At 37.0% G+C, this 14369-nt stretch overlaps 1 protein-coding gene across 3 annotated transcripts in view; it reads right to left on the bottom strand.

Moving 5' to 3' along the window:
• TAFA3 (TAFA chemokine like family member 3) overlaps nucleotides 1-13510 on the bottom strand; it is a 701431-nt gene extending 687921 nt beyond the window's left edge. The window contains exon 1 of one of the 3 annotated variants that reach the window (XM_073615718.1): nucleotides 13014-13510. The gene's annotated coding sequence lies outside the window, so the exon portion shown is untranslated. The remainder of the gene's footprint in view (nucleotides 1-13013) is intronic. The other 2 variants (XM_073615717.1, XM_073615719.1) reach the window with 2 other exon arrangements.
• Between the last annotated feature and the right edge of the window lie 859 nt (nucleotides 13511-14369).

The raw sequence follows: 14369 nt of genomic DNA, 5'->3' as shown, positions 1-14369 counted from the left end.
ATTTTTTCTATGCCTAAAATGAGTGGGCATAGCTCTCATCTTCAATTTTTAATTTACTGTGCATAAAGCACCTATGATGATATCTTTCCTTATATCAGAAGGTTGTTTGTAGGAAGCAAGACGCACAGTTAAGAAGTTAAAATATTTTTCTATTCAGTTTATTGTTCTTGTAAATTATGGCCTGTTTTTAGTAGAGCATTTAATTGTAAGTAATACCCAAACATAATTTGAAATGGTCTCTGAATGTCTAAGTGACTCTGTAGATCTGTCTATAAGCGAACTATGAACAATACCCTTGATAATAAGCTTAATAAATAAAGCCATCATTGTTATGTATATTGAATGAAAGCTGTCCCAGATTCGCTAGATTGGATAACAGCTTGTTTTGTGATACAACTAGTCTGTATTTTCCTGGATGGAAAATGTGATGTTCAGGACATTTTATGTGACATTGAAAAGGCTGTAGTAAGATTTATGGTCGGGTAACGTTTGTGAATTTTCTTAAATGTTACTAATTACTCTTGTGTTGTTTTCCAGAGTAGAAGGATGTCATCTATGCAACAGACATTGCTCTGTGGTTTCATGTTAAAGGTAGAATTGAATCTTTTCTTCAGTTTAGACATAATTAAACTAAGGAAATAACTAAGAAACTGAGAAACTGAACTCTTCAGGCTGTGCCCAAAATAGGCAGACAGAGGAAAAATGGCTAGTTAGCAGGCAGCAGGGCTTTAGTTGTATTACAACATACAGCAATGAGACTGTGGACACAGGAGTGCCTAGGCACCCTCACATATCAATAGACATACTGGTAGTTTTTAGGAGGAATTTCAGAAAATGGTAACTCTTTCAGGGCACAAGTAACACTTCTAAATGTTACCTACAGCATAGCCAATTTTCACTTTCTGAGTTCAGTTTCACTTTAATTGGTATGCCGTTAGTCCATCCTATTTTTGGTAGAAGCTCCTATAAGCTGTAGATAGATCTTCTCCCCAGAAATAAACTGGAATCAACTGGTCACTGTACCCCACTATGACTTTTAGCAGCATTGCCAACCTACCAGATTAAAATTTACTGACACAACACCCCAAATTTACTGGCACAGCCAAGTTTTTACTGACATTTCCAAAAGTCACAAAATTACAGTTTTAAGTGCAAATTCCAGTATTTACTATTAATATTATAACGGGATTTATATAGTCCCAACTGTTTACAATATAAAGGGAGAGACAATAGAGCAACAACATAATAGGGTTAAGAGGGCCCTGCTCCTGCGAGCTTACAATCTAATAGGGAGGGGCTAGTGAAAAGGTTGTAACTGTGAGGGATGAACTGACAAGGGAAGTAGAAGATTCGATTGTTAGCTGAAGACAGGAAAGGCCTCCCTGAAGAGATGAGTTTTCAGGGATCGCCTAAAAGTGGATAGAGTAGGAGATACCTGGACAGATTGGGGTAGGGAGTTCCAGAGGATGGGAAAGGCTCTGGAGAAGTCCTGGAGATGAGCATGGGAGAAAGAGACAAGGGAGCTAGAGAGCAGAAGGTTTTGGGGGGAGTGGAGAGGACGGTTTTGGTGATATTTGGAGATAGGATTGGTGATGTAGCTCAGGGCAGATTTGTATATGGCTTTTTATGTTATTGTTAGTGTTTTGAATTTGACTCATTGGGCGTTTAGGCTGCAAAAAAGTATAATATGCAATTAGCAATGCGATTTAAGGTAATGATGAAGACAAAAAACATATTTCTTAATTTTTTTTCAATATAGTAAGTAACTTCAGATGGGTAAGAAATGAAGAAAGAATATGCTGGCACGCACATATGAAATTGACACTCACAGTGACACTGACAGCAGTATGCAGCAGCACAGACGATGATGACACCTTACTAACTTGACACATCCACTCCTGAGTCACAGTGACAGTCTCTCTCCATGTCAGTTGGTCCCTTCAGTCCACTCCAGTCCAAACAGCACTGACAGTCCCTCTCCCATCTTGCCTCACTCCCATCCCACAAACCCACACACAAGGTTCCGGGGGCTCTGCTCGGCATCACACCCGCCCCGGGCGGGTGCCACCTGAACACACTGTAGCATGCACTTGGATGGTCTCAGCTGGCTCCAGACCGAGACTGTGCATGCCGAGCCTCACAGCCATATTTTTTACTGGCAACATTTTCCTATCACTGGCATTTACTGTCAGGAGAAACATGCTTGTTTTTTACTGTCTGCCAGTAAAAATACTGATGGTTGTCAACACTACCTTTAAGACCATTGATCCTTTCAATGTGAGAGCTGCAGTCCCTGTACTGCAGTCTGACATGTCCCTACTAAAAATATTCAATCAGTATGGAGCAGGAATATTGCTGATTGTAGAACAGTGGTGACTCAAGGGCAGCGATGCCTTACACTGGTATAGAGAGAATGTTGCTTTAACACAGAAAGCAGTTGTTTCTTGTCGGTAGCTACTTGTCAAAAGAAATTAGCTAAATTAAAGTACAACAAACCTAATACATTTAAAAATAAGTTTTTCATCACTGTCAACGATTAGATTTAATTTTAAAATGATAATATGAGTTTAATACAGGTATTTGGCAATAATTGCAACAGTTCTCAAATCTTTTACTGACAGTTCATCTTGAACACTGTCATGCTTCTCTGAAAAAGCAGACAAATGTGAAAAGTGAATTAACCCACAGCAACTAGGATGTTAGAAATTAAAGTGTCACTAAACGCAGGACTCTGCATTCACTTTATCTGGTCTCCCACAGTACAGAGAACATGGAAATTCAATTATTTTAGTAAATTTAAACTGCTAAATACCTTTTCTCATCAGCAATATATAGCAGTCTTGTGATTTATTGGTCTGGTTAAAGCCTGTAGGAGGCGTTTTCATTATACTATGACTGTCCTATGAGGCTGCATGACTGTTTACCCTCTGTCTGGACAGTGCTAATTGGCCATATGTTGATCACATGCACCCTCCCAGGAAAAAAAAAAAAAACTAGCAATACACACCAAACTGAGCATGTGCAGAGTGACTCCAAAGGCCTTGTCTTATCAGGAGATGGAATGGAGACAGTGGAAGAAGGGGAGGATCAGAGAAGACAGGATCAAACAACCTTTTTACACAATGCAGAAGATTACCCCCTTAGGTTCCACAATGAGTATAACGAGCATGCTTTACTGCGTATGCAGACTGATTTTACTTTTGTGGGTTTAGTAACACTTTAACTTTCATTGGTCTTACTATAGTAAATAAAATATGGTTTACTGCTGTGAAAATTGCTTACTGCGCTATCACTATAAGCCTTCAGCCCTGTACATACGATCAGAATATCGTACAAAAAATACTACTTTCAAATCGATCGTATGATAATCTGATTGTTAGTACACAGCTGTCGTCCGAAATTTTCTGAAGGGACAAGCACGAAAATTTTTCTCGTACGATACCAGATCGTACGATTTTCGATCAATCAGTACAGGTTTCATCTGAAAATACAATATATATATACACAACAACACATTACATCACTTCCAACTTTTTTATTCCGTCGTGCAAGAATTTTCATACTTCGGTAACCTATTTGTTTTCGCTATGGAGACTAGCATCCCCCCAAAAAATGGACGCTTCCTCGAATGTATTAAATGTATGACTCCCTAAAGACGCTGTATGATGCACAATGAAAAACTGAGATTTTGGTCCTTTGTACTCTTGAAAATAAAAATTATTGAAAATAAAAAATGGACGATCATTCGTCCGATAATCTCATCGTGTGTACTAGGCATAAGTCTAAGTAAAATCTCAGAAGGCAGTGACCACAAAAAGATCTAGTTAAAAAAAAATGCTTATAAAGTATTCATTTCACATTATATCAAACTTCTTTTAGATTTGTTTACACAATTTATTTTACACCATATCCTTATTCTGATGGCAAAAGCCTCCTTTGATCTCAGGAAAGCATTTGTCCTACAATACATAGTACAGCTAACGTATGCATGGTATCACCTCCAATTGCTCTGGGCCTTAGAGTCTTTAAACATAAAATGAAATGCATCCTTGTTTTATTTCTTTATTTATGTTCTGTTCTGACTTTTGCATTTACGACTGATCATTAATTTAGCCAACATGGCCATCGTACCAGTTTCAAAGCAACACTACTAGATAATTTGTAAATAATTTAGAAGGCAGTTAGAACAAACAAACATCAACACGTCCCCTGTTCCATCCGATTTTACTCCATTTACAGGGTGGAAAAAAAAAGAGGTTGAAAGAATGTTGTTGTTTTTTTGTTTGTTTTTTTATTAATTTGTTCTACAAACAACAGATTCAGTGTTAATAAGTAAAGCTGTAAAACATGAGAGAATCACATTTTCATAACTATAGTTTTAAGTTCCAAGCCTAAACATTTTTTTGTTATGTCCCTCTGTTGGTGAAGTAGTAAAATAAGTAATCTACAGATATGAGAATTTGTTAGTTATTTTTCATAAATGTATTTCCTTTATCTCATCATTGTACACAATTGAGTGAACAAAAGAAAAATCTAAATCGAATCATTATTTGGCATATTTACCCATTGACTTCAAACCAGCATCAGTTCTTCTAGGTAAATTTGCACACAGCTTTTGAAGGAACTCAGCAGGTAGGTTGTTTCAAACATCTTGGAGAACTAAACACAGATGTTCTGTGGATGTAAGATGCCTCAAATCCTTCTGTCTCTTCATGTAATCCCAGACAGGCTCAATGATGTTGAGATCAGGGCTCTGTGGGGGCCAAATCATCACGTCCAGGACTTATTTTCTTTATGCTGAGGATAGTACTTAACCACCTGCCAACTGCGCTATAGCCGAATAACAGCTGCAGCATGGTCAGCTATTTCTGGTACGCTGTCATATGACGGCGAGCCATGATTGCGCCCACCGCCTGCCTGCTGAGGACACTGCTGATCACAGACTTAGGTAAAGAGCCAATCAGCAACTCTTTATCATGTGATCAGCTGTGTCCAATCACAGCTGATCACAGATGTAAACAGAAGCTGGTTATCAGCACCCCTTTCCTCATGCTGACAGCATGAGGAAAAAAGAAGAAAGCTGATAACCAGCGTCTCTATACTACACTGTATATATACACTGAAAATGAGGGCACTGATAATCAGTATCATGATTCTTAGTCCAGTTTCAACAGTGCCCACGAGTGCCTATCGGTGCCTCCTCATCAGTGCTGGTCCTGACCAAATCTCTAACTCCATTTGCAGAAATGCAGCCCCATACTTGCAAGAAACCTCTACCATGCTTTGCTGCTGCCATTGTTCTGCACCCCAGTTCCTATGTTTTTGTACATAGTTGAGTTGCTTACCCCTGTTTCCACATTGGTGGTATGGCTTTTTGGCAGCAATTCTTCCATGAAGACCATGACTGAAGTGGCCAGACTTCTCCGGACAGTAGATGGATGTACCTGGGTCCGACTGGTTTCTGCCAGTTCTGTGCTGATGGCACTGCTGCACAACTTCCAATGTCAAAGGAAAGTAAGCATTATGATGTTGAGCCCTGATCTCAACATCATCAAGTCTGTCTGAGATTATATGAAGAGACAGAAGGATTTGAGGCAGCCTACATCCACAAAAAATCTGTGGTCAGTTCTCCAAGATGTTTGGAACAACCTACCTGCCAAATTCCTTTAAAACTGTGCAAGTGTACCTAGAAGAATTGATGCTGTTTTAAAGGCAAAGGATGGTCACACCAAATATTGATTTGATTTGGATTTCTTCTCTGTTCATTTAGTTTCCATTTTGTTAATTGAGAAAAAACAACTAATAATACTTCTATTTCTGAAAGCATTCCTAATTTGCAGCATTTTTTTCACACCTCTCTGAAACTTTTGCACAGTACTTTAGCTCTCCAAAGCATGTCTCTTTTTGGTTTATGCCTCATGCACACTGAACATTTAGCCCTGGTGAACAAGACTCCAGCATTTCAGTGCAGAAGGCACATGCACACCATCCAGCCTTGCTTCCAGTAGCCTGTGAGATGCCTGGGAGGCTGAAAGGTGCTGTGGCTGTACGGAGCTTGACAGTGCATCGAGTACTACTAATGCTTAGGGTAGTATGCACCCAGAGATGAACAATCACAACACAGAATGCTTACGTTCAGTCTCTCATAGAGTTTTACAGGCTGCTGGCAGGAGGACTGGATAATATGCCTGTGCATTCTAACCACACCTAAACACCCAGTATGCATGAAACCATAGACAGGATAGGGAGTAAGTAAAAGTAAGCAAGTAAGTACCTAAGTAAGTATGCAGCCTGTAAAACTCTATGAGAGCCTGAAAGCAAGCATACTGCATTGTGGGTATTCGTAACTGGGTGCATACTACCCTAAGCATTACTAGTACTCATTGCACTGCCCATCCCTGTACAGCTGAAGAGATGAAAATATATTTTACAATTTTTTTCCACACATACACACTTTTGAAACCCTATCCTTAGAGATATACAAATACTACCATTGCTGGTCTGCTTCTTATAATGATAGTTTCTCAGTTGTGCCTGGCTTTAGTACTTTATAAGGCACCAACCAGAAGAAGAATGGCAAAAACTTAAGTCATAATTTCTGATACACATATTTTATTCAAGTCAGTGGCTTAGAAAGTATTGAAACCATAGGATTAGCATGACAGCCTGGCAAAAAAATAGTTTTAGAACAAAGAGGCAGAATTCTATATGTCTCTCAGAACAGGTTCTATAGGAAGAAGAATGTGCTAAAATGTACTATTTTTAAAAGTTTTATATGACTATGTATAAAACTTGAGAGAGCTAAAGACAGGTCAGTGCCTTTAGTTTATTGTGGTATGCAATTTAGCTAAGTATTTATCCTAATGTAGTTTTTCAGATTTTTAAGTACTGGAATTCACATTTTGCACACAGAATTTTGTGTAAAAGAGGTTCATAAAGGACTCCATTGTCGATTACCAGAGATGCATGCTAAGAAAAGTCAAAGAAATACATATTTAGTTGGATTGACTTGCACTAACAACTCCCATTAGTCTTACTTCCACTTCCCCTTACTAACAGTTACACAGTGGGCCTAAGGCTTTGTTCACATGGACGATGATATCTGCAGAGTGTGAACAAAGCATAAATGTGACAGTGCAGTCAAGTACACATCAGAGTCTGATCATGCCTTCCAGTGCATTCTAACTTATCTGGTGAGACACAATTCTTTCTTTTTCCCCAGTACAACTGTACATGAGGACAAATGTTATGATGCTAGAACATAGCACTGGAGTGTGAGGGCAGGAAACACATTTGCTGAAAAGGGAATTTAAGGCATTTCCAAGCAAACATTAGTTAAAAATCATAACATATGGTGCTATGTGATAATGCAGAAAAATGCTCTCCAGTCTCTTTTGAATACTGTCTACTTGCATTTGCTCCATTGTCAGCTTCCTGACCCGACCATGCCTGTGTGTGAATCTGACTACTTGTAGTCTGCAGCAGGGACACATGTGACAGGGTGACAGTGCACTGGATCTTTAAACCATATGTCACTGCATAATGCTTAGTAATATAACTGGGTAGTCACCAAGTACTATGTTCTAGTGAATTCTGCATATTGCAGCAACCAGCAAGAAGTAGATCTGGAAATAGTAGCATCAGTGGCAGAACCATGTGTAAAGCCGTCAATGATATCATTTTCCCATTACCAGAGTTAGGGGCATAGCCCACTAAACCAATTAAATAAAAAAATATATATGTTTCACCAAATTATGCATTTGGAGATGGCAGTTATGCTTGCCATGGATGGTCAAAATAATAGAGAAGTTGAGTACCATATTAGGCCAGAAATGTCAAAGAAAAAATTTTGAGGATAAGACTTAGGCCTTGTTCACTGGGCGAATAACACAGGTGCTCATCCATGTGAGGACTGTGCCCGCACAGGGATGCACATGTGTTTCTTTCATCACCTTGTAGACAGTCCCAATTATGTTGATTAGGATGCAGCACCTGCACAGACACAGCCACTTCTCCCAAGTTGCCAAGCGACAGCCAAGAAACCTTAAGGATTTAGAGAAGATCTGTAAAGAAGATTGGACCAAAATCCCTCCTGAGAAGTGTGCAAACCTGGTCACCAACTACAAGAAACGTTTTACCTCTGTACGTGCCAACAAGGGTTTCTCCACCAAGTACTAAGTCATGTTTTGCTTGGGGATCAAATACTTATTTTGCTCACTAAACGGCAACTTAATTTATAGCATTAAAGCATTTTTTCTGGATTTTTGGTTGATAATCTCTCTGTATCATTTAAAATACATCTATGATAAAAAAAAATGATAGACCTTCATTTCTTTGTAAGTGGGCAAACTTACAAAATCTGCAGGGGATCAAATAATTATTTTCCCCACTATATATATATATATACACACTGTATACTGTATATATTCATATATATTCATCCTATTAGACCAAACATCTTTTTTCACACCAGCCTAAATATGTTCAATGGACAGAATGTTTATTTCACAATACGCTCTAAGATGAAGCATAAATCAGCACTCATCACTCATCCTTCTGACTGTTCTAAACATGTGAAATGTAAAATCTCATTGTTGCCATGGTTTTGGGTACTTTGCACATCATAACCCCTTGCAATGCCCTTTTTAAGTAGGCTCAAATGTTTAAATTTAAAATTTAGATTTAGAATAATGAACTAATATTTCCTTGTTATTTTCCCATCAATTAAAATTGCCTTTTAACTCCTACTATCTGTTTGGTGCTGTAATGTAATTATAGTCTGCATAATTGCCTTGTCCTATTAAGTAAAGCAGAGAATGTGGGAGCTTGGCTACAAAGGGTTAAGAAATATTTAATTTCTCTCCACCTTTTTCTATGAAACAGTCTCAAGAGCAGAGCCTTCCTATTTCACAGCTAGATATTTCCTCCCTGTAAAAATGTATTGGTTATACAAGACAGCCGTTGGAATCCTTATTACACCTGCACTTTTCACTATCCCTTTTCAAGGTCACTCCAGCTTTTGCTTTATAATAACAGGCCTAGCATTCCTTATTTCAGCACCTGAACAGCTCCCTCCACAGCTGCTTAAATGCAAACCACCCATCAGTGACTAGCAGAGAATTCTGAGAAACTGAGCAATACAGTAGTTAAGGTAAGTAAGCCTTAAAAAAAGTTTTTATATATATATATATATATATATATATATATATATATATATATATATATATATATATATATATATATATTGTATATATATATATATATATATATTGTATATATATATATATACATACACACACAGTATATACTATAATATAGCTATGTGTGTGTGTGTGTGTGTGTATATATTAAAAACAATGGTTGCCATTGCACACATATAAGAGAAAATGGGCCCAAAATTAACCTTATCACTAAATGTTTACCTTTTAAGTCCCATGAGTTCCGCCTTTTCTTTTAGATTATCTATAAAGTCACTACTTGTTCTCCTCCAAGTGATCAATACAGAGTTTCAGAGGTATTCAGCACCTTTATTAGTGTAAAAAGTTTACCAGACTCCCTGATGTTCTGTGTTACAAAAATATTCATACAAAGATAATGGAATGATCTTTTGCATTCACTACAGTATCACCTTTTTTTCACATATCAAACACCCTATTATGTGATCAAACATTTTACCCACCATGCAAACACATTGTTCAATGCATGCCAGATGACCTTTAAGTAGATCATAGCTTTTAGCAGCAGCTCAGAAAAAATAGCTATCCAGCCAAACTATCATAACGTGCCCAAATTAAATCTCAGCACTTGGCAATGATCCGTTATAAACATTATCACTGTGTACTATGTTGTATTCCATTTATGCCATCCAACGGTTTTAAAATAATTTGTGTAAAGAACAATTCAACTTTAGGTATAGCATCTTTTGAAGTTTAGAAGTCAAGTTTTTTAAATGGAGCATCTGACAAAATAGTTATGTCAGGATTGCACTTGAGATTGTGTTATCTTGACAGGCATATGCCCTTTCTCTTGCTGATCTTACATTAACTTTGGATTTGTGCAACTCTTATTTAATCAGGAAAAGTTGTGTCAATTGAGATAATGCGCTCATTTCTGTATGTTTGGAATAAACTTTACTTATTGAGCCCATACATGACCAATACTAAATATGATTAGGAAAACCTTAAACCTTTTTACTAAATACGGACAAATTGGTATATCTTTTACAGCTTAACCAAATTTCCTGTGATGATAACGTTTATTATCAATTATGCCTGAGTAGAAGAGATAATCTACTTAAAAGGCCTGGCCCCTTTGTACTAATGCACAATGTCAGTTTAACCTTTAGGCGATGATGACTAAACAGCATCAGCTTTATTCTAGGCCTATGCACCTAGGTTTTTCCATTTTTTTATCAAAGAGCCAAGAGGACATAAAGGAAATGCAAACATTTCAATTCTTGTTAACTTTTAAGAGAATACAATATCCTAAAGTAACCTAATGGTTTCCTTGGTAAATGATTGGGGCTCATTTACAAAAAGTTATTTCTTGTGCCATTCTGTATTTTGGTTGTATGTGTGCTCTATATACACTATACATATATAACTTGGTTTTTCTTTTTTTTTTGGTTATATATGTGCTATGTATACAGTATATACACATATATAACTCGTATTTCTGTATTTTGGTTGTATGTGTGCTATATACAGTATATACATATATATCTTGTTTTTTCTTTCTTGTAAGTCAACTACTTAATTCCATAGAATATATTTATTTCATAGTAACATATCTTGCTAAAACATGGACACATTCAATATATTTTGTATATAGGAGGGAAAAAGTAATGCGCTAAGTGCATTAAGCCATTGCAACCAATCAGAAACAGCCTATAATTGTTCTGAGTGCTCTAAACTGATGAAAGGTGATTAATGGTTGCTATAGGTTACTGCATCTTACAAATCACTTAGCACTTCTTTAAAAACAACCAGTATTCATATTTACATTCATATATTGCAGTACACTATCAATAGGGAGATCATACTGTAAAATATGCTGCACCTTGCCAGATTCAGTGTGTAGTACAAACCTGTGAAGTTTCCTTTTATGTGATATTTTCTACTTCTAGCTGAAAATGCCCTGCAGCTATTAAGGAACTCCTCATTAGGAGACCTGAAGCTGGGAAGAGCTTAGTATTGCAGTGCTCACATCACCCCATGCACTGCGATAAATGGAAAAAATTAGTTTAAGCCAGCAAAAACTAATCAACAGTTACCATAAGGAAGTTATCAATGCATGCTACTGGGGCAGAATTAAATTGTCATTTGTTCCTGAAAAAGCTACTGGATTTCCACTGGGATTCTGCAAATCTTGGCCTGGCTGTAAGATAACGAGGAACGATTCAGACACATTCCCAGGTATAAAAGGCCTATAATAGACTTTCCCTGCAACTAACCACAGAAACCGCAAAAAATCTGTCTAAAAGGAGAATGCTGACTAGCCGAATAACAAATCACATTTCAAATGTCCAGATATGTCATTCAGAACACAGTTCCATCCTGAAATAGATTTTAAACAACTTACACCATCGAATGATGTAAAGTCGTATAACACTAAAATCACACACAAAAACAAAAACTTTCCTATTAGTAGTTCTTATTCATTTCACAAAAGTTTGACCATGGGGTTAAAAACATAAAACTATAAAATAGTCGGTGCAGCTATAAATATAAAATTGTCAATACACTTGCAATATTGGCCCATAGTACACTTCCAAATACTCATACTCATAATAAATATAATATTATATATATATATAATATATATTATATATATATATAAACCTCACCTCATTTGATTCTTATTATTGATTCCATCAATAAGGGAGATGTCCCATCTTAATCTCCCAGGAGTATATAGACACACATACGTGTGAGGTGTGTGCTTTCTGCATAGATAGATAGATAGATAGATAGATAGATAGATAGATAGATAGATAGATAGATAGATAGATAGATAGATAGATATTTTTTTAATTAATTCTCAGTTTTAATATATATATATTATAATATATATATATTTAATATAATATAACAATTTAATATAATATAATAATATATAACATTACATATATTACATATATATAATGTTATTTTTTATAATTTTTTTTTTATTGCCTCTCAATTTCTGGCAGGAATATAATACAATGTATATTACTGTCACTGTATTTTGATACATATGTTTATATTGTTATTGCATATGTATGTGTGTATCCTAAAAGCAGAAATGACGCTCATCAGAATAAATCAGCTTTTCCCTCACAATTTGTATACCACATGCATTTCTTTTTAATTGGACAAGCACTTTTTGCTAGACTGGGTCCTTGAAAATGTGGAAGGCATTTTAATATAAGACAGCTATGAGCCAGAGGCATAATACATTACAATGTCGAGAATTTTACATACAATCTGCAGGACATCAAAGTACCTGAACTGCATACCACATACACCATAACATCAGGAATTCAGCTGAGCTGCTTAAAAGCCATGGATAAAATGCTGGCTTTGTGTTTTTTTTTTTCCTTGCCTGGTTATTCAAAGAAATTTCAGATATTCAATTCATTCACCCAATTAACCAGATGCTTTGATTCCTGAACAAGGCAAATACAGCAGAGCATGAAAGTACTGTTCAATGTGAGCCAGTGAGCCAAACTTTATCCAGTAATCGTATGCTGATCTCCCCCTCCAATCACCCCTTCAAATCATTAACACGTCTGAATGATCGATTACAGCAAATATATTGCTCTTCAGATGAATTGCAAAAATTTTAAAAAAAAGTGCGGGGGAGCAGTACGTTGTCATTTTTAATTTTCATTCTTTTCTTATACTATTGCTATTGTATGCTGAACATTTTGCCATGCAGACACCTGTGTTTGATTAAAACAGTGATTGCTAGCTAGAATTGATGAGCAGTTTTGAGTGAATCTCAGTAAGAATAATAAGGCACATAAAACCTACCTGTAGCCTTTCTTTAGAATCGATATCCATCAAATATCCAAGTTACAATTCCATAATTGTGCATGCATGCATCTTGCTGCCTGATGGAACTCAACAAACTTAGCTCATTCTTCAGCACCAAGGTTGCATTGACCCATCCATTAGCAATCCAAAATAGAGGGACAATCATAGGAATCAAAAGAGAGCAGGTGGCCAAGGTGGGTCCCCCCCTCCAGAAACTCCTGGCTGCTGTGCTTTTTGGAGAGAGAATTTTTTTTCTTAGAGTTCCCCCCTAATCCAAAGTGGTGAAGAGCTGATGTCCCTGGATAAAGCAGGCAGGTACTTTGCTGGACCTCAGATGTGCACAGTGTTGTGTGTGTGAGCAGAGGAGTCCCGGAGATGCTAATTCAGAAAATGCTGTCTGGTCCGCCTGCACTGTAATTTGAAAGAGATGCAGCCTGTGGTACCACAGAGAAATGCATTAGGCTTTGACTTCATTGGCAGCCTTAGCTTAAGCAGAATCCTCAGGGACTGTGAAGGAGGTAGGATGGGGTGGCTGTGCTATGGAAGAGGCACAGTGTCCCCTAGTGCCTTCTCTGGTTATAACATACAGAACTAGTAAATAATAGGATGTGCAGCAAAGGTAGAGTCTGCAAAATGGAATTCAGCAAATAAGCACCTTTGTGTTGGCAGCAGCAGCAGAGTGAAAATGTGTACACAAAAATCGGAATCTCTATAATTCGACACAATTTATGGAGCTTATTTATGTAGTTGTACCCTATCTGATAAGGGAGGTGGAAAACAGAGCAGCAAGTACAACATAAGCACTATTTATAGGGTGTTTAGAGATGAACAATAGGGATGAATGGTAGAGAATACACAGGAAATTGATTTTCCCGTTTAGTTTTGCTGAACAGAAACTCTTTATTTTACTCAATGAGCCACTTAGGCTAAATTTGCTTATATAACAAAAAATGATCTATTCTTTTTTTTTTTTTGTATTTATAAGGTGTGCTTTTTTAACAGTGGGGATATATACCTAGTAGTTTATATTACTTCACTTAAAGTTTTATTTATTAATGTTTTCACCTAAGATTTGCATAGCTTTCACACAAGCGTTACCCTTTTGAATCTTATGTGTAAAATAGGTGAATCTTGAGTGACACCATTTATAAATAGACCCTTAGCCCTGATTCACACTGATGTGATGCGGGAAACACACAAGGTGCATCGCACTGCATAGCAATCGCACGGCGTTCATGCAATCTGCTGCGGGTGTCAGCCCTGGTTCACACTGACACGATGCAGGAAGCTCACAAGAATTGCTGTATTTCCCCACATCACATCGCACTGCACAGCAATCGCACGCCGTCCATG

The sequence above is a fragment of the Aquarana catesbeiana genome, linkage group LG02 (assembly GCF_042186555.1).
Source record: "Aquarana catesbeiana isolate 2022-GZ linkage group LG02, ASM4218655v1, whole genome shotgun sequence".
In the NCBI taxonomy this organism is placed as follows: Eukaryota; Metazoa; Chordata; class Amphibia; order Anura; family Ranidae; genus Aquarana; species Aquarana catesbeiana.
Note: the sequence above shows the minus strand (reverse complement) of the source record. Positions and strands in the feature narration are given on the sequence as shown.